Source organism: Hyla sarda, unplaced genomic scaffold, assembly GCF_029499605.1.
Source record: "Hyla sarda isolate aHylSar1 unplaced genomic scaffold, aHylSar1.hap1 scaffold_193, whole genome shotgun sequence".
NCBI classification, from domain to species: Eukaryota; Metazoa; Chordata; class Amphibia; order Anura; family Hylidae; genus Hyla; species Hyla sarda.
In genome coordinates, this window is record NW_026608585.1 from 346,896 (window position 1) to 364,787 (window position 17,892).

Consider the following 17,892-nt stretch of genomic DNA (forward strand, 5'->3'; position numbering starts at 1 on the left):
GGTTCTAGGTGACATCACAAATCCCTATGGTTACATACACAACAAAGCTGGGTTGTTGTTGTTTACACTCTGCAAGGCCTGTGGAAGTGAGTGACATCATAGCACTGTAGTTCTGAGGGTTCAAGATGGATGCAACAATCTCCTGTTGCTTCTATGAAGGCCGTAATAGACGACATCACCAAACAGCTCCATAGTCACATACACAGCAAAGGAGAGATGTTGTTTACACCTAGTGATGTCAGTGGTATTGAGTGACATCACAGCACAGTGCTAAGGCTCCTGGGCCTGGACACAGCAGCGGCTGCAATATCTCAACGGAGAATACGTTTATATCTATGTGTGTGTGTGCGCATATATATATATATATATATATATATATATATATATATATATATATATTTCTCCGCCGAAATCACTTTTAAACCCATTTCCACCTTTTTTTCCCTTCTCTTCCTCTTACTTTTTTTTCACGTTTTTTTACGTTTTTCTCCTTTTCGCCTCTTTTCTGGGCGTATTATTCTTCTTTTTCTTCTTTTTTTTCGTCTAATGCATACCCCATCAGTGCAGCAATGCTTATTCAATACCGCCAGCAGATGGAGACACTGGGGGATAATTTTCTAAGGATTTATACTGATTTTTCCTGTCTGAATTTGTCGCACAGAAAGTTGCAGGCCAAATATGTGTGACATTTCTGCGACTTTAGCTTCTAGAGTCTTTTTACAACATTATACATAGGTGCTGAATACATAAAAAGCGACTGTTCAGCGACAGACAAGTCGCATCGGCTGAAAGTAGGCCAGAATGTCAGTCCATGTTGGAGCAGGTTTAGATACAGTCTAAAGCATAGATCTCAAAGTCTGTGCACAGAATTTAGCAAGGGCCTCGCACCTTCTGATGCATCAGGTAGGTGCACAATAGCATAGCCTAACCCTCTGTACTTTGGTCTATATTGATGCGGGACATAGACAGCCAGCTGATGACCAATCCATTAGTGCAATGGATGGCTGGAAGCATTTGTCTTTGCCTTTGCAATACCACAGAAGCAATGCATGGTCAATGTACAGCAATGACACACCTGTGTGAACAGCCAGGAGACCCCCCCCCCCCATGTTATGTTACATAGTTACATAGTTAGTACGGTCGAAAAAAGACATATGTCCATCAAGTTCAACCAGGGAATTAAGGGGTAGGGGTGTGGCGCGATATTGGGGAAGGGATGAGATTTTATATTTCTTCATAAGCATTAATCTTATTTTGTCAATTAGGAACATTCAGCACCCACCCGCTATCAAGGCAGCTGCCTATCATGTCATGCCCTACCTGCACAGGTGTGCTGGCTACTCAAATGATCCAATTAAGGAGGCCATTTAGTCAGCAGCAGCAGAAGTCCTGTGCCTGGACGCTCCAACAGGGGCCAGACACAAGCAGAAGCAGAAGCAGCAGAAGCAGCAGCAGCACCACCTTTTGTTTTTTGGCTGCAGCAGCAGCAAGGCCCACAGGGCTGGCTAGCTGGCTAGCCAGCAAGCAGGTAGCAATGAAAGTAGGAATCTTTCTTTTTAACCCTGTAAGGGGGTGGTGCACTGTACCCGAAGATACTGCCATATCGGGTCAATGCATAGGGCGACGGAAGCAAGCTTCGAAATCGGCCCCCGTTCTCAAAAATCCATTTAATATATGGTCCCCAGATAGGGGACGTATCAGATATTAAACTGATAAGAACAGATACTACACTTGATCTTAGCCAAAAGGCCGAGAAGCGATAACCGTGAAAGGGGCGGGCCCAACAAGGTCCCCTTCATGGGCACTATCACTGCTTGCTGTCAGGGAGGCTGCCAGACAATTTTCCATGCACACTCTGGGCTGGGGGGCAGTCAACCACCAGTACACACAGCAGAACCTAAACCCATACCATTATTGCTAAGCAGCAAGACAGGGGCCCATTGCACTCCCACGGGGCCTTTTTAAATGCAATCCATAACCCGGATTTGCCAGGAACCCTTCTTACTCCTCCTACTTGCATGTGACACTGGGCTTAGGATCTGCATAGGAAACACACACACAAGCACACACCTACCTTTGTTGCCTGCAGATGCCTCCTTGGCTGTCCCCAAACGGTATCAAACCAACACCCACGGGAAGCTGTAAGCATAGAGGACATGCCTGCACCCCATTGGACTTACCTGTGTGGGTTAAATCCGGGTTATTTGACAACCTATGGCGGTGATGGTTCTGCTCAGGCAGAGCAGTGCTGATGCTCCTCATAAAGCTGTCGCTGCTGTGAAGGTTCTAGGTGACATCACAAATCCCTATGGTTACATACACAACAAAGCTGGGTTGTTGTTGTTTACACTCTGCAAGGCCTGTGGAAGTGAGTGACATCATAGCACTGTAGTTCTGAGGGTTCAAGATGGATGCAACAATCTCCTGTTGCTTCTATGAAGGCCGTAATAGACGACATCACCAAACAGCTCCATAGTCACATACACAGCAAAGGAGAGATGTTGTTTACACCTAGTGATGTCAGTGGTATTGAGTGACATCACAGCACAGTGCTAAGGCTCCTGGGCCTGGACACAGCAGCGGCTGCAATATCTCAACGGAGAATACGTTTATATCTATGTGTGTGTGTGCGCATATATATATATATATATATATATATATATATATATATATATTTCTCCGCCGAAATCACTTTTAAACCCATTTCCACCTTTTTTTCCCTTCTCTTCCTCTTACTTTTTTTTCACGTTTTTTTACGTTTTTCTCCTTTTCGCCTCTTTTCTGGGCGTATTATTCTTCTTTTTCTTCTTTTTTTTCGTCTAATGCATACCCCATCAGTGCAGCAATGCTTATTCAATACCGCCAGCAGATGGAGACACTGGGGGATAATTTTCTAAGGATTTATACTGATTTTTCCTGTCTGAATTTGTCGCACAGAAAGTTGCAGGCCAAATATGTGTGACATTTCTGCGACTTTAGCTTCTAGAGCATTTTTACAACATTATACATAGGTGCTGAATACATAAAAAGCGACTGTTCAGCGACAGACAAGTCGCATCGGCTGAAAGTAGGCCAGAATGTCAGTCCATGTTGGAGCAGGTTTAGATACAGTCTAAAGCATAGATCTCAAAGTCTGTGCACAGAATTTAGCAAGGGCCTCGCACCTTCTGATGCATCAGGTAGGTGCACAATAGCATAGCCTAACCCTCTGTACTTTGGTCTATATTGATGCGGGACATAGACAGCCAGCTGATGACCAATCCATTAGTGCAATGGATGGCTGGAAGCATTTGTCTTTGCCTTTGCAATACCACAGAAGCAATGCATGGTCAATGTACAGCAATGACACACCTGTGTGAACAGCCAGGAGACCCCCCCCCCCCCCCATGTTATGTTACATAGTTACATAGTTAGTACGGTCGAAAAAAGACATATGTCCATCAAGTTCAACCAGGGAATTAAGGGGTAGGGGTGTGGCGCGATATTGGGGAAGGGATGAGATTTTATATTTCTTCATAAGCATTAATCTTATTTTGTCAATTAGGAACATTCAGCACCCACCCGCTATCAAGGCAGCTGCCTATCATGTCATGCCCTACCTGCACAGGTGTGCTGGCTACTCAAATGATCCAATTAAGGAGGCCATTTAGTCAGCAGCAGCAGAAGTCCTGTGCCTGGACGCTCCAACAGGGGCCAGACACAAGCAGAAGCAGAAGCAGCAGAAGCAGCAGCAGCACCACCTTTTGTTTTTTGGCTGTAGCAGCAGCAAGGCCCACAGGGCTGGCTAGCTGGCTAGCCAGCAAGCAGGTAGCAATGAAAGTAGGAATCTTTCTTTTTAACCCTGTAAGGGGGTGGTGCACTGTACCCGAAGATACTGCCATATCGGGTCAATGCATAGGGCGACGGAAGCAAGCTTCGAAATCGGCCCCCGTTCTCAAAAATCCATTTAATATATGGTCCCCAGATAGGGGACGTATCAGATATTAAACTGATAAGAACAGATACTACACTTGATCTTAGCCAAAAGGCCGAGAAGCGATAACCGTGAAAGGGGCGGGCCCAACAAGGTCCCCTTCATGGGCACTATCACTGCTTGCTGTCAGGGAGGCTGCCAGACAATTTTCCATGCACACTCTGGGCTGGGGGGCAGTCAACCACCAGTACACACAGCAGAACCTAAACCCATACCATTATTGCTAAGCAGCAAGACAGGGGCCCATTGCACTCCCACGGGGCCTTTTTAAATGCAATCCATAACCCGGATTTGCCAGGAACCCTTCTTACTCCTCCTACTTGCATGTGACACTGGGCTTAGGATCTGCATAGGAAACACACACACAAGCACACACCTACCTTTGTTGCCTGCAGATGCCTCCTTGGCTGTCCCCAAACGGTATCAAACCAACACCCACGGGAAGCTGTAAGCATAGAGGACATGCCTGCACCCCATTGGACTTACCTGTGTGGGTTAAATCCGGGTTATTTGACAACCTATGGCGGTGATGGTTCTGCTCAGGCAGAGCAGTGCTGATGCTCCTCATAAAGCTGTCGCTGCTGTGAAGGTTCTAGGTGACATCACAAATCCCTATGGTTACATACACAACAAAGCTGGGTTGTTGTTGTTTACACTCTGCAAGGCCTGTGGAAGTGAGTGACATCATAGCACTGTAGTTCTGAGGGTTCAAGATGGATGCAACAATCTCCTGTTGCTTCTATGAAGGCCGTAATAGACGACATCACCAAACAGCTCCATAGTCACATACACAGCAAAGGAGAGATGTTGTTTACACCTAGTGATGTCAGTGGTATTGAGTGACATCACAGCACAGTGCTAAGGCTCCTGGGCCTGGACACAGCAGCGGCTGCAATATCTCAACGGAGAATACGTTTATATCTATGTGTGTGTGTGCGCATATATATATATATATATATATATATATATATATATATATATTTCTCCGCCGAAATCACTTTTAAACCCATTTCCACCTTTTTTTCCCTTCTCTTCCTCTTACTTTTTTTTCACGTTTTTTTACGTTTTTCTCCTTTTCGCCTCTTTTCTGGGCGTATTATTCTTCTTTTTCTTCTTTTTTTTTTCGTCTAATGCATACCCCATCAGTGCAGCAATGCTTATTCAATACCGCCAGCAGATGGAGACACTGGGGGATAATTTTCTAAGGATTTATACTGATTTTTCCTGTCTGAATTTGTCGCACAGAAAGTTGCAGGCCAAATATGTGTGACATTTCTGCGACTTTAGCTTCTAGAGCATTTTTACAACATTATACATAGGTGCTGAATACATAAAAAGCGACTGTTCAGCGACAGACAAGTCGCATCGGCTGAAAGTAGGCCAGAATGTCAGTCCATGTTGGAGCAGGTTTAGATACAGTCTAAAGCATAGATCTCAAAGTCTGTGCACAGAATTTAGCAAGGGCCTCGCACCTTCTGATGCATCAGGTAGGTGCACAATAGCATAGCCTAACCCTCTGTACTTTGGTCTATATTGATGCGGGACATAGACAGCCAGCTGATGACCAATCCATTAGTGCAATGGATGGCTGGAAGCATTTGTCTTTGCCTTTGCAATACCACAGAAGCAATGCATGGTCAATGTACAGCAATGACACACCTGTGTGAACAGCCAGGAGACCCCCCCCATGTTATGTTACATAGTTACATAGTTAGTACGGTCGAAAAAAGACATATGTCCATCAAGTTCAACCAGGGAATTAAGGGGTAGGGGTGTGGCGCGATATTGGGGAAGGGATGAGATTTTATATTTCTTCATAAGCATTAATCTTATTTTGTCAATTAGGAACATTCAGCACCCACCCGCTATCAAGGCAGCTGCCTATCATGTCATGCCCTACCTGCACAGGTGTGCTGGCTACTCAAATGATCCAATTAAGGAGGCCATTTAGTCAGCAGCAGCAGAAGTCCTGTGCCTGGACGCTCCAACAGGGGCCAGACACAAGCAGAAGCAGAAGCAGCAGAAGCAGCAGCAGCACCACCACCTTTTGTTTTTTGGCTGCAGCAGCAGCAAGGCCCACAGGGCTGGCTAGCTGGCTAGCCAGCAAGCAGGTAGCAATGAAAGTAGGAATCTTTCTTTTTAACCCTGTAAGGGGGTGGTGCACTGTACCCGAAGATACTGCCATATCGGGTCAATGCATAGGGCGACGGAAGCAAGCTTCGAAATCGGCCCCCGTTCTCAAAAATCCATTTAATATTTGGTCCCCAGATAGGGGACGTATCAGATATTAAACTGATAAGAACAGATACTACACTTGATCTTAGCCAAAAGGCCGAGAAGCGATAACCGTGAAAGGGGCGGGCCCAACAAGGTCCCCTTCATGGGCACTATCACTGCTTGCTGTCAGGGAGGCTGCCAGACAATTTTCCATGCACACTCTGGGCTGGGGGGCAGTCAACCACCAGTACACACAGCAGAACCTAAACCCATACCATTATTGCTAAGCAGCAAGACAGGGGCCCATTGCACTCCCACGGGGCCTTTTTAAATGCAATCCATAACCCGGATTTGCCAGGAACCCTTCTTACTCCTCCTACTTGCATGTGACACTGGGCTTAGGATCTGCATAGGAAACACACACACAAGCACACACCTACCTTTGTTGCCTGCAGATGCCTCCTTGGCTGTCCCCAAACGGTATCAAACCAACACCCACGGGAAGCTGTAAGCATAGAGGACATGCCTGCACCCCATTGGACTTACCTGTGTGGGTTAAATCCGGGTTATTTGACAACCTATGGCGGTGATGGTTCTGCTCAGGCAGAGCAGTGCTGATGCTCCTCATAAAGCTGTCGCTGCTGTGAAGGTTCTAGGTGACATCACAAATCCCTATGGTTACATACACAACAAAGCTGGGTTGTTGTTGTTTACACTCTGCAAGGCCTGTGGAAGTGAGTGACATCATAGCACTGTAGTTCTGAGGGTTCAAGATGGATGCAACAATCTCCTGTTGCTTCTATGAAGGCCGTAATAGACGACATCACCAAACAGCTCCATAGTCACATACACAGCAAAGGAGAGATGTTGTTTACACCTAGTGATGTCAGTGGTATTGAGTGACATCACAGCACAGTGCTAAGGCTCCTGGGCCTGGACACAGCAGCGGCTGCAATATCTCAACGGAGAATACGTTTATATCTATGTGTGTGTGTGCGCATATATATATATATATATATATATATATATATATATATATATATATATATTTCTCCGCCGAAATCACTTTTAAACCCATTTCCACCTTTTTTTCCCTTCTCTTCCTCTTACTTTTTTTTCACGTTTTTTTACGTTTTTCTCCTTTTCGCCTCTTTTCTGGGCGTATTATTCTTCTTTTTCTTCTTTTTTTTCGTCTAATGCATACCCCATCAGTGCAGCAATGCTTATTCAATACCGCCAGCAGATGGAGACACTGGGGGATAATTTTCTAAGGATTTATACTGATTTTTCCTGTCTGAATTTGTCGCACAGAAAGTTGCAGGCCAAATATGTGTGACATTTCTGCGACTTTAGCTTCTAGAGCATTTTTACAACATTATACATAGGTGCTGAATACATAAAAAGCGACTGTTCAGCGACAGACAAGTCGCATCGGCTGAAAGTAGGCCAGAATGTCAGTCCATGTTGGAGCAGGTTTAGATACAGTCTAAAGCATAGATCTCAAAGTCTGTGCACAGAATTTAGCAAGGGCCTCGCACCTTCTGATGCATCAGGTAGGTGCACAATAGCATAGCCTAACCCTCTGTACTTTGGTCTATATTGATGCGGGACATAGACAGCCAGCTGATGACCAATCCATTAGTGCAATGGATGGCTGGAAGCATTTGTCTTTGCCTTTGCAATACCACAGAAGCAATGCATGGTCAATGTACAGCAATGACACACCTGTGTGAACAGCCAGGAGACCCCCCCCCCCCCCATGTTATGTTACATAGTTACATAGTTAGTACGGTCGAAAAAAGACATATGTCCATCAAGTTCAACCAGGGAATTAAGGGGTAGGGGTGTGGCGCGATATTGGGGAAGGGATGAGATTTTATATTTCTTCATAAGCATTAATCTTATTTTGTCAATTAGGAACATTCAGCACCCACCCGCTATCAAGGCAGCTGCCTATCATGTCATGCCCTACCTGCACAGGTGTGCTGGCTACTCAAATGATCCAATTAAGGAGGCCATTTAGTCAGCAGCAGCAGAAGTCCTGTGCCTGGACGCTCCAACAGGGGCCAGACACAAGCAGAAGCAGAAGCAGCAGAAGCAGCAGCAGCACCACCTTTTGTTTTTTGGCTGCAGCAGCAGCAAGGCCCACAGGGCTGGCTAGCTGGCTAGCCAGCAAGCAGGTAGCAATGAAAGTAGGAATCTTTCTTTTTAACCCTGTAAGGGGGTGGTGCACTGTACCCGAAGATACTGCCATATCGGGTCAATGCATAGGGCGACGGAAGCAAGCTTCGAAATCGGCCCCCGTTCTCAAAAATCCATTTAATATATGGTCCCCAGATAGGGGACGTATCAGATATTAAACTGATAAGAACAGATACTACACTTGATCTTAGCCAAAAGGCCGAGAAGCGATAACCGTGAAAGGGGCGGGCCCAACAAGGTCCCCTTCATGGGCACTATCACTGCTTGCTGTCAGGGAGGCTGCCAGACAATTTTCCATGCACACTCTGGGCTGGGGGGCAGTCAACCACCAGTACACACAGCAGAACCTAAACCCATACCATTATTGCTAAGCAGCAAGACAGGGGCCCATTGCACTCCCACGGGGCCTTTTTAAATGCAATCCATAACCCGGATTTGCCAGGAACCCTTCTTACTCCTCCTACTTGCATGTGACACTGGGCTTAGGATCTGCATAGGAAACACACACACAAGCACACACCTACCTTTGTTGCCTGCAGATGCCTCCTTGGCTGTCCCCAAACGGTATCAAACCAACACCCACGGGAAGCTGTAAGCATAGAGGACATGCCTGCACCCCATTGGACTTACCTGTGTGGGTTAAATCCGGGTTATTTGACAACCTATGGCGGTGATGGTTCTGCTCAGGCAGAGCAGTGCTGATGCTCCTCATAAAGCTGTCGCTGCTGTGAAGGTTCTAGGTGACATCACAAATCCCTATGGTTACATACACAACAAAGCTGGGTTGTTGTTGTTTACACTCTGCAAGGCCTGTGGAAGTGAGTGACATCATAGCACTGTAGTTCTGAGGGTTCAAGATGGATGCAACAATCTCCTGTTGCTTCTATGAAGGCCGTAATAGACGACATCACCAAACAGCTCCATAGTCACATACACAGCAAAGGAGAGATGTTGTTTACACCTAGTGATGTCAGTGGTATTGAGTGACATCACAGCACAGTGCTAAGGCTCCTGGGCCTGGACACAGCAGCGGCTGCAATATCTCAACGGAGAATACGTTTATATCTATGTGTGTGTGTGCGCATATATATATATATATATATATATATATATATATATATATATATATTTCTCCGCCGAAATCACTTTTAAACCCATTTCCACCTTTTTTTCCCTTCTCTTCCTCTTACTTTTTTTTCACGTTTTTTTACGTTTTTCTCCTTTTCGCCTCTTTTCTGGGCGTATTATTCTTCTTTTTCTTCTTTTTTTTCGTCTAATGCATACCCCATCAGTGCAGCAATGCTTATTCAATACCGCCAGCAGATGGAGACACTGGGGGATAATTTTCTAAGGATTTATACTGATTTTTCCTGTCTGAATTTGTCGCACAGAAAGTTGCAGGCCAAATATGTGTGACATTTCTGCGACTTTAGCTTCTAGAGCATTTTTACAACATTATACATAGGTGCTGAATACATAAAAAGCGACTGTTCAGCGACAGACAAGTCGCATCGGCTGAAAGTAGGCCAGAATGTCAGTCCATGTTGGAGCAGGTTTAGATACAGTCTAAAGCATAGATCTCAAAGTCTGTGCACAGAATTTAGCAAGGGCCTCGCACCTTCTGATGCATCAGGTAGGTGCACAATAGCATAGCCTAACCCTCTGTACTTTGGTCTATATTGATGCGGGACATAGACAGCCAGCTGATGACCAATCCATTAGTGCAATGGATGGCTGGAAGCATTTGTCTTTGCCTTTGCAATACCACAGAAGCAATGCATGGTCAATGTACAGCAATGACACACCTGTGTGAACAGCCAGGAGACCCCCCCCCCCCATGTTATGTTACATAGTTACATAGTTAGTACGGTCGAAAAAAGACATATGTCCATCAAGTTCAACCAGGGAATTAAGGGGTAGGGGTGTGGCGCGATATTGGGGAAGGGATGAGATTTTATATTTCTTCATAAGCATTAATCTTATTTTGTCAATTAGGAACATTCAGCACCCACCCGCTATCAAGGCAGCTGCCTATCATGTCATGCCCTACCTGCACAGGTGTGCTGGCTACTCAAATGATCCAATTAAGGAGGCCATTTAGTCAGCAGCAGCAGAAGTCCTGTGCCTGGACGCTCCAACAGGGGCCAGACACAAGCAGAAGCAGAAGCAGCAGAAGCAGCAGCAGCACCACCTTTTGTTTTTTGGCTGCAGCAGCAGCAAGGCCCACAGGGCTGGCTAGCTGGCTAGCCAGCAAGCAGGTAGCAATGAAAGTAGGAATCTTTCTTTTTAACCCTGTAAGGGGGTGGTGCACTGTACCCGAAGATACTGCCATATCGGGTCAATGCATAGGGCGACGGAAGCAAGCTTCGAAATCGGCCACGTTCTCAAAAATCCATTTAATATATGGTCCCCAGATAGGGGACGTATCAGATATTAAACTGATAAGAACAGATACTACACTTGATCTTAGCCAAAAGGCCGAGAAGCGATAACCGTGAAAGGGGCGGGCCCAACAAGGTCCCCTTCATGGGCACTATCACTGCTTGCTGTCAGGGAGGCTGCCAGACAATTTTCCATGCACACTCTGGGCTGGGGGGCAGTCAACCACCAGTACACACAGCAGAACCTAAACCCATACCATTATTGCTAAGCAGCAAGACAGGGGCCCATTGCACTCCCACGGGGCCTTTTTAAATGCAATCCATAACCCGGATTTGCCAGGAACCCTTCTTACTCCTCCTACTTGCATGTGACACTGGGCTTAGGATCTGCATAGGAAACACACACACAAGCACACACCTACCTTTGTTGCCTGCAGATGCCTCCTTGGCTGTCCCCAAACGGTATCAAACCAACACCCACGGGAAGCTGTAAGCATAGAGGACATGCCTGCACCCCATTGGACTTACCTGTGTGGGTTAAATCCGGGTTATTTGACAACCTATGGCGGTGATGGTTCTGCTCAGGCAGAGCAGTGCTGATGCTCCTCATAAAGCTGTCGCTGCTGTGAAGGTTCTAGGTGACATCACAAATCCCTATGGTTACATACACAACAAAGCTGGGTTGTTGTTGTTTACACTCTGCAAGGCCTGTGGAAGTGAGTGACATCATAGCACTGTAGTTCTGAGGGTTCAAGATGGATGCAACAATCTCCTGTTGCTTCTATGAAGGCCGTAATAGACGACATCACCAAACAGCTCCATAGTCACATACACAGCAAAGGAGAGATGTTGTTTACACCTAGTGATGTCAGTGGTATTGAGTGACATCACAGCACAGTGCTAAGGCTCCTGGGCCTGGACACAGCAGCGGCTGCAATATCTCAACGGAGAATACGTTTATATCTATGTGTGTGTGTGCGCATATATATATATATATATATATATATATATATATATATATATATTTCTCCGCCGAAATCACTTTTAAACCCATTTCCACCTTTTTTTCCCTTCTCTTCCTCTTACTTTTTTTTCACGTTTTTTTACGTTTTTCTCCTTTTCGCCTCTTTTCTGGGCGTATTATTCTTCTTTTTCTTCTTTTTTTTCGTCTAATGCATACCCCATCAGTGCAGCAATGCTTATTCAATACCGCCAGCAGATGGAGACACTGGGGGATAATTTTCTAAGGATTTATACTGATTTTTCCTGTCTGAATTTGTCGCACAGAAAGTTGCAGGCCAAATATGTGTGACATTTCTGCGACTTTAGCTTCTAGAGCATTTTTACAACATTATACATAGGTGCTGAATACATAAAAAGCGACTGTTCAGCGACAGACAAGTCGCATCGGCTGAAAGTAGGCCAGAATGTCAGTCCATGTTGGAGCAGGTTTAGATACAGTCTAAAGCATAGATCTCAAAGTCTGTGCACAGAATTTAGCAAGGGCCTCGCACCTTCTGATGCATCAGGTAGGTGCACAATAGCATAGCCTAACCCTCTGTACTTTGGTCTATATTGATGCGGGACATAGACAGCCAGCTGATGACCAATCCATTAGTGCAATGGATGGCTGGAAGCATTTGTCTTTGCCTTTGCAATACCACAGAAGCAATGCATGGTCAATGTACAGCAATGACACACCTGTGTGAACAGCCAGGAGACCCCCCCCCCCCCCATGTTATGTTACATAGTTACATAGTTAGTACGGTCGAAAAAAGACATATGTCCATCAAGTTCAACCAGGGAATTAAGGGGTAGGGGTGTGGCGCGATATTGGGGAAGGGATGAGATTTTATATTTCTTCATAAGCATTAATCTTATTTTGTCAATTAGGAACATTCAGCACCCACCCGCTATCAAGGCAGCTGCCTATCATGTCATGCCCTACCTGCACAGGTGTGCTGGCTACTCAAATGATCCAATTAAGGAGGCCATTTAGTCAGCAGCAGCAGAAGTCCTGTGCCTGGACGCTCCAACAGGGGCCAGACACAAGCAGAAGCAGAAGCAGCAGAAGCAGCAGCAGCACCACCTTTTGTTTTTTGGCTGCAGCAGCAGCAAGGCCCACAGGGCTGGCTAGCTGGCTAGCCAGCAAGCAGGTAGCAATGAAAGTAGGAATCTTTCTTTTTAACCCTGTACCCGAAGATACTGCCATATCGGGTCAATGCATAGGGCGACGGAAGCAAGCTTCGAAATCGGCCCCCGTTCTCAAAAATCCATTTAATATATGGTCCCCAGATAGGGGACGTATCAGATATTAAACTGATAAGAACAGATTTTTTTTTTTTTTAACTTGGCTACCCCTGAGGGGTATCTTTTTATTTAGAATTCATAACATTTTACAAAGTGCATTACGATTTATAAATATAATTTTTTTTCAATAAAAACAAATTTTGATAATAAAATCACATATAACAATAAAAGTTCACATAAATACAATCATAATACACTTAAAATGGGCACTTGGTGGCTTTACAAAAGGGCGTTCCATTCATTAAAATACCATTTTCTAGCTAATAAAGGATAATATTTCTTGTCTAATAAAAAGTACTGGTACATATCACTAAAACAAACAGCTAAAACATCATTCACAGATAAAATCTCATGTTTAAAAAGTAAAATGTTTCTGGCATTCCATAGAGCTGCTTTAACACAGTTTATGATCTTCCATGCCATTGTCTCTTGAGTCCGTATTGGGCATTCCAGACATCCATAAAAAACAGCTGCAGAGTTTAAGTCCTTTATTTCTGTTATCTTCTTCACCAGAGGGAGTATTTTAGTCCATATCCTTTTTGCATAAAAACAAGTCCAGAAAAGGTGGTACACGGTCTCGGGTTCCTGGCAGCCCTCCCTCGGGCATACTGCAGTGTTGGCCATCCTTCTTCGGTGCTGGAATGCCCGGCATGGAAGACACTCGTGTATGCAGCTCCAGGCCAGATCTTTCTGTGAATTAAAAAGATAAATCATATTTGCCATCTTCCATATTTTCCTGCATTTCTCTTCATAAAAATTATTCACAGGGGTAATAAAACCACTTTCTTTAATATATTTTAACATTTTTTTGCTATTAGTTACTTCATTAATACTTTTTCCGTTAAAGTTGTACAAGTTGAAAATTTTCTCTAAAATCTTGTATTGTTGGGGAAGATTAAAAGCATAAGGACAGCTTAAAACAGTTTTAAACCACCCATTCCTCCTCATAAAAAAACCTGTATTAAAACGGATAAAATATGACCAGTAACTATCCTTAAAAAGTGTGCTAACACACATGCTAAAAAACTTGGTAAAAAGGAACGCCCTGATGTCGGGGAAGTCCTTTCCACCCATACCTTTTGGCATCATGACGATCTCTCTTCTCAATTTTTCACTCTTGGAGCTCCATAAAAAGGTAAAACATGCTTTAATAATTTTATTTAAAATCATTTCGGGGGGTGGAAAGATCATGCCAAGATACAATAAAATGGGTAAAATCACCATCTTTGTAACTAAAACCTTCCCCTCCATCGTTAGCTTTCTCATGTTCCACATACAAATTTTTGTGTTTATTTTTTGAGCCACCAAGTCCCAGCTATTAAAACCATTGTTTGACTCACTGAAGGAGACCCCTAAAATCTGCACAGACTCAGACACAGGAATGGGTAAATCCCTTAAAAACAGTCCTCCTATATTTAAAACACTGCTTTTATTAAAATTTACCTTAAAACCGGAGGCACAACAAAAAAATTCAACTTGCTTTAGGGCTTTTTGAAGCGATGGGGTGTCCCTTCCGAGCACTGCCACATCGTCCATGTACCCCACTACTTTAGCCTCTAGTCCCCCTCCTCCCGGCAGGGGGACCCCTCTTATTTGCTTATCTCTCCTCAAGGTGCATAGTAGAGGCTCAAGCGCACATATGAAAAGTAGTGGGGACAAAGGACACCCCTGCTTCACTCCGGAATTTAAAATCACATCCTGTGTCTTAAAACCGTTAACTAAAATCTTGCTTGTGCAGTTTTTATAAAAGGCCTTAAGAGACAATAAAAAGCCTTCAGGTATACCCATTTTCTCTAAAACCTTAAAAAGATAAAAATGTGACACTCTGTCAAAAGCCTTCTCGAAGTCTAAGGATAAAATGGCTAGTTTTCCGTTTCTAGACTTTGTGTCACTAATCACATCTTTTAAAAGGTTAAGATTTTCCCATATGCTCCTCCCAGGCACCCCACAGACCTGATTTGAATGGATTATTTTCTCTATTACACTTTTTAATCTATTTGCGCACAGTTTTGCCATCACTTTGTAGTCACAGTTGAGGAGGGTGATTGGTCTCCAGTTCTTTAGATCTGACCGGTCTCCCTTTTTGAACAGCAGGGAGACATCACCCTTCCTCCATGAACCTGGGAGGGCTTTTGTTTTAAATACTTCTGTAAAAAGGGAAAAAAGGTCATCTTTTAAAACACCATAAAAAATGACATAAAACTCAATGGGTATACCGTCAGGACCAGGCACCTTACCGGATTTAAAACTCCTGATCGTCTCTAAAACCTCCTGTTCCGAGATCTCCCTCTGTAAAAGAGACTGGGACACAGGGTCTAAAACATTGGTAATCTCCTTCAATGAGTCATTCATAAAATCAATATCAATATTTTTTGTATTAAAAAGATCCGCATAAAATGAATGTACCCTTTTTAAAATACCCTGTACATCTTTTTCTCCTTGTATATTATCAATTAAAACCTTTTTATCCGTTACTTTCTTAAAAAAGTACCTGGAGCAGGTCTCGTTCTCTTCAAGGTGCTTTATTTTGGATCTGAAAATTATCTCTTTTCCCTTCTGCTCCAGGCACTGTTTTATTTCTTTTTTTAAGTCAGTAATTTCTCTATAAACCTCTATACCATTGTCTCTGAATTTGTACAGGGTTTGCAGACGGGTATTTAGAAGGGAGTAAAACTCACGCTTCTCTTTAGCTCTAGAGATCCCTACTCTAATAAAAAACTCTTTTATTTTTATTTTCATTTTCTCCCACCATATACTGATGGGAGTGTTAGAATCTCTTACCCGTCTGCAGTCCTTGTAGAAGTTGATAAAATCGGATAAAACCTGCGGATCTTCTAAAAGGGATACATTCATCTTCCAGGCATTCCTCCCAGTCTTTTTTCTAAAATCACTCTTCACCTTAAAAGATAAAAGTTTGTGATCAGAAAAAACATTGGTTAAAACATCACACTTAAAAGGCAGTACTTGATAAGAACAGAAGATAAAATCGATCCTGGAGCTGCAGTTTGCGTTGCTCCAGGTCACACCGTCTCTTTCTGGTAAAATACTATTGCATTTCTTAAAAACATCAGTAAGTCTAAAATCAATAATCATATTTTTTAACATAGAAGATGTTTTATCATAGTTTCTACTTACTGAATTGGTAAAACGGTGCTCCCCCCTTAAAATACAATTAAAATCACCTGCTAAAATAAGAGGTTCAGAATCATTGATAAAAAGGGGTAAAATCTCTAACATCCGTGCTCTATCATTTTTATTGGGTGAACCATAAAAATTTAAAAACTGCCATTTAATACCATCAATAAAAGCTTTAACCAATAAAATTCTGCCTGGTAAAATCTCATGAATAAAATCAATAAAAGCATTTCCTTTAAAAAGTATGGCGACCCCTGCTGATCTGGATTCGTTAGATCCAGACCAGACTGATGGACCGTGTACCCAATCTTTTTTATACTTTTCATAATTTAAACTATGCGGGATGCCGCACTCCTGCAGGAAAACCACAGAAGCAGCAAAAATAGACAAGTAGTTAAAAAGGGCAACCCGTTTTGCTCGTGAACTTATACTTCTTACATTCATAGACAATCCGGACAACTCAGCCATTGGAGATGTAAAAAAAAGGGAGGCTCAGATAACAAACTAAAAACCAGATTGCGCACTGGAGCTCTCGTTACCCCCCACCTCTGACTCTACCGTACACATAGAGGAAGCCGGAGAGGAACCACCATCGCTCGAGCAGCCCCCCTCTTCCAAGACCACAGGTGTATAGACGGAGTACATTGGTAAGAACAGCTTCTGGGCTCCATTCTCTTTTCCGGCGTCCACCTCTTGCCCCTCCATAGGGGTCGGGTGCGTACTTAGGTCCGTTTCCGGGACCTCGGAGATGGTCATCCCTGAAACCTCCTCCTGGCTGGGAGGAGGAGGGGTATCCACCGCTGGGACCTGTGGAGGAGCTTCACTTGGAGCCCCCGTCACGACAGGAACTTCCATCTGCTCCTCCTGGACCACCTCCGAGTCCGGACGCCCTTTGGAGCCCCTTCGTCTTTTCACCTTTGCTACTCCGTCCGGGTTTTCACACTCAGGGGGACCCCGAGCAGGAGGACCTTCCGGGGTGGAATCGGGCACCTCTCGCTCTTCCACCTTCTCTGAGGTATCTGCCCGATCCCCTCTCGCATTTCTCTTCCCCGGCCTCCTCTCATTTGGGGTCCCCCTTTCCACCTGTGCCTCTTTCTCCTGGGGTTCTTTTGGGGGGGCCGTGGTCTCCATCTCACAGCTTACCTCTTCTTGTGGGGGGTGCTCCTCCTCTCTGGCTTTTCCCCAGGCTGGTCTCCGGACGTCTCTCTTGGGTTGCCCTTGCTGTTCTGTGGTTTTTTTTGGTCTGTGGGGACAGAAAGCATACACGTGACCAAAGTGACGGCAAAAATTACATCTCAAACCCTTATCACATTTTTCTGTTTCATGTTGCATGCTTCCACATTTCTTACAGGAACTTTCACAATTTTCCTTTATGTGCCCATAACGTTGGCACCTTCTGCAGAAGTTTGGCATTCCCGCAAAAAAGAGGTCGCCACACACATTGTTTAATTTAAAACGAGCAGGCGGTAATAGTATCCCCCCTGGGAGGGTGGGGTCTTTGTTGCACGTGACTTGATATCGCCATTTTGAGGTCCAGACACCACAGTCGTTCATGATTTTTCCTCTGAACTCCACCTTTTTAAAGTAGGCTGCCAGGAACCCATCGATCTCTCTCTGATTTACAAAAGGGGAGTACATCTTCACGACAATCAACTTGGTTTCATCTAGGACGTG

General features: G+C 44.4%; 6 non-coding genes across 6 annotated transcripts; all 6 read right to left on the reverse strand.

Annotated features, from left to right (window-relative positions):
- Positions 1-1,570: 1,570 nt before the first annotated feature.
- LOC130316356 (U2 spliceosomal RNA) lies at positions 1,571-1,761 on the reverse strand. The gene has a single exon (XR_008863696.1). It is a non-coding gene; the product is annotated as a U2 spliceosomal RNA (small nuclear RNA).
- Positions 1,762-3,849: 2,088 nt separating this feature from the next.
- On the reverse strand, positions 3,850-4,040 carry LOC130316357 (U2 spliceosomal RNA). Its single transcript, XR_008863697.1, has one exon. It is a non-coding gene; the product is annotated as a U2 spliceosomal RNA (small nuclear RNA).
- A 2,086-nt stretch (positions 4,041-6,126) lies between these two features.
- Positions 6,127-6,317, reverse strand: LOC130316394 (U2 spliceosomal RNA). The gene has a single exon (XR_008863731.1). It is a non-coding gene; the product is annotated as a U2 spliceosomal RNA (small nuclear RNA).
- Positions 6,318-8,412: 2,095 nt separating this feature from the next.
- Positions 8,413-8,603, reverse strand: LOC130316358 (U2 spliceosomal RNA). Its single transcript, XR_008863698.1, has one exon. It is a non-coding gene; the product is annotated as a U2 spliceosomal RNA (small nuclear RNA).
- A 2,089-nt stretch (positions 8,604-10,692) lies between these two features.
- On the reverse strand, positions 10,693-10,882 carry LOC130316425 (U2 spliceosomal RNA). The gene has a single exon (XR_008863759.1). It is a non-coding gene; the product is annotated as a U2 spliceosomal RNA (small nuclear RNA).
- Positions 10,883-12,953: 2,071 nt separating this feature from the next.
- Positions 12,954-13,144, reverse strand: LOC130316440 (U2 spliceosomal RNA). The gene has a single exon (XR_008863770.1). It is a non-coding gene; the product is annotated as a U2 spliceosomal RNA (small nuclear RNA).
- Between the last annotated feature and the right edge of the window lie 4,748 nt (positions 13,145-17,892).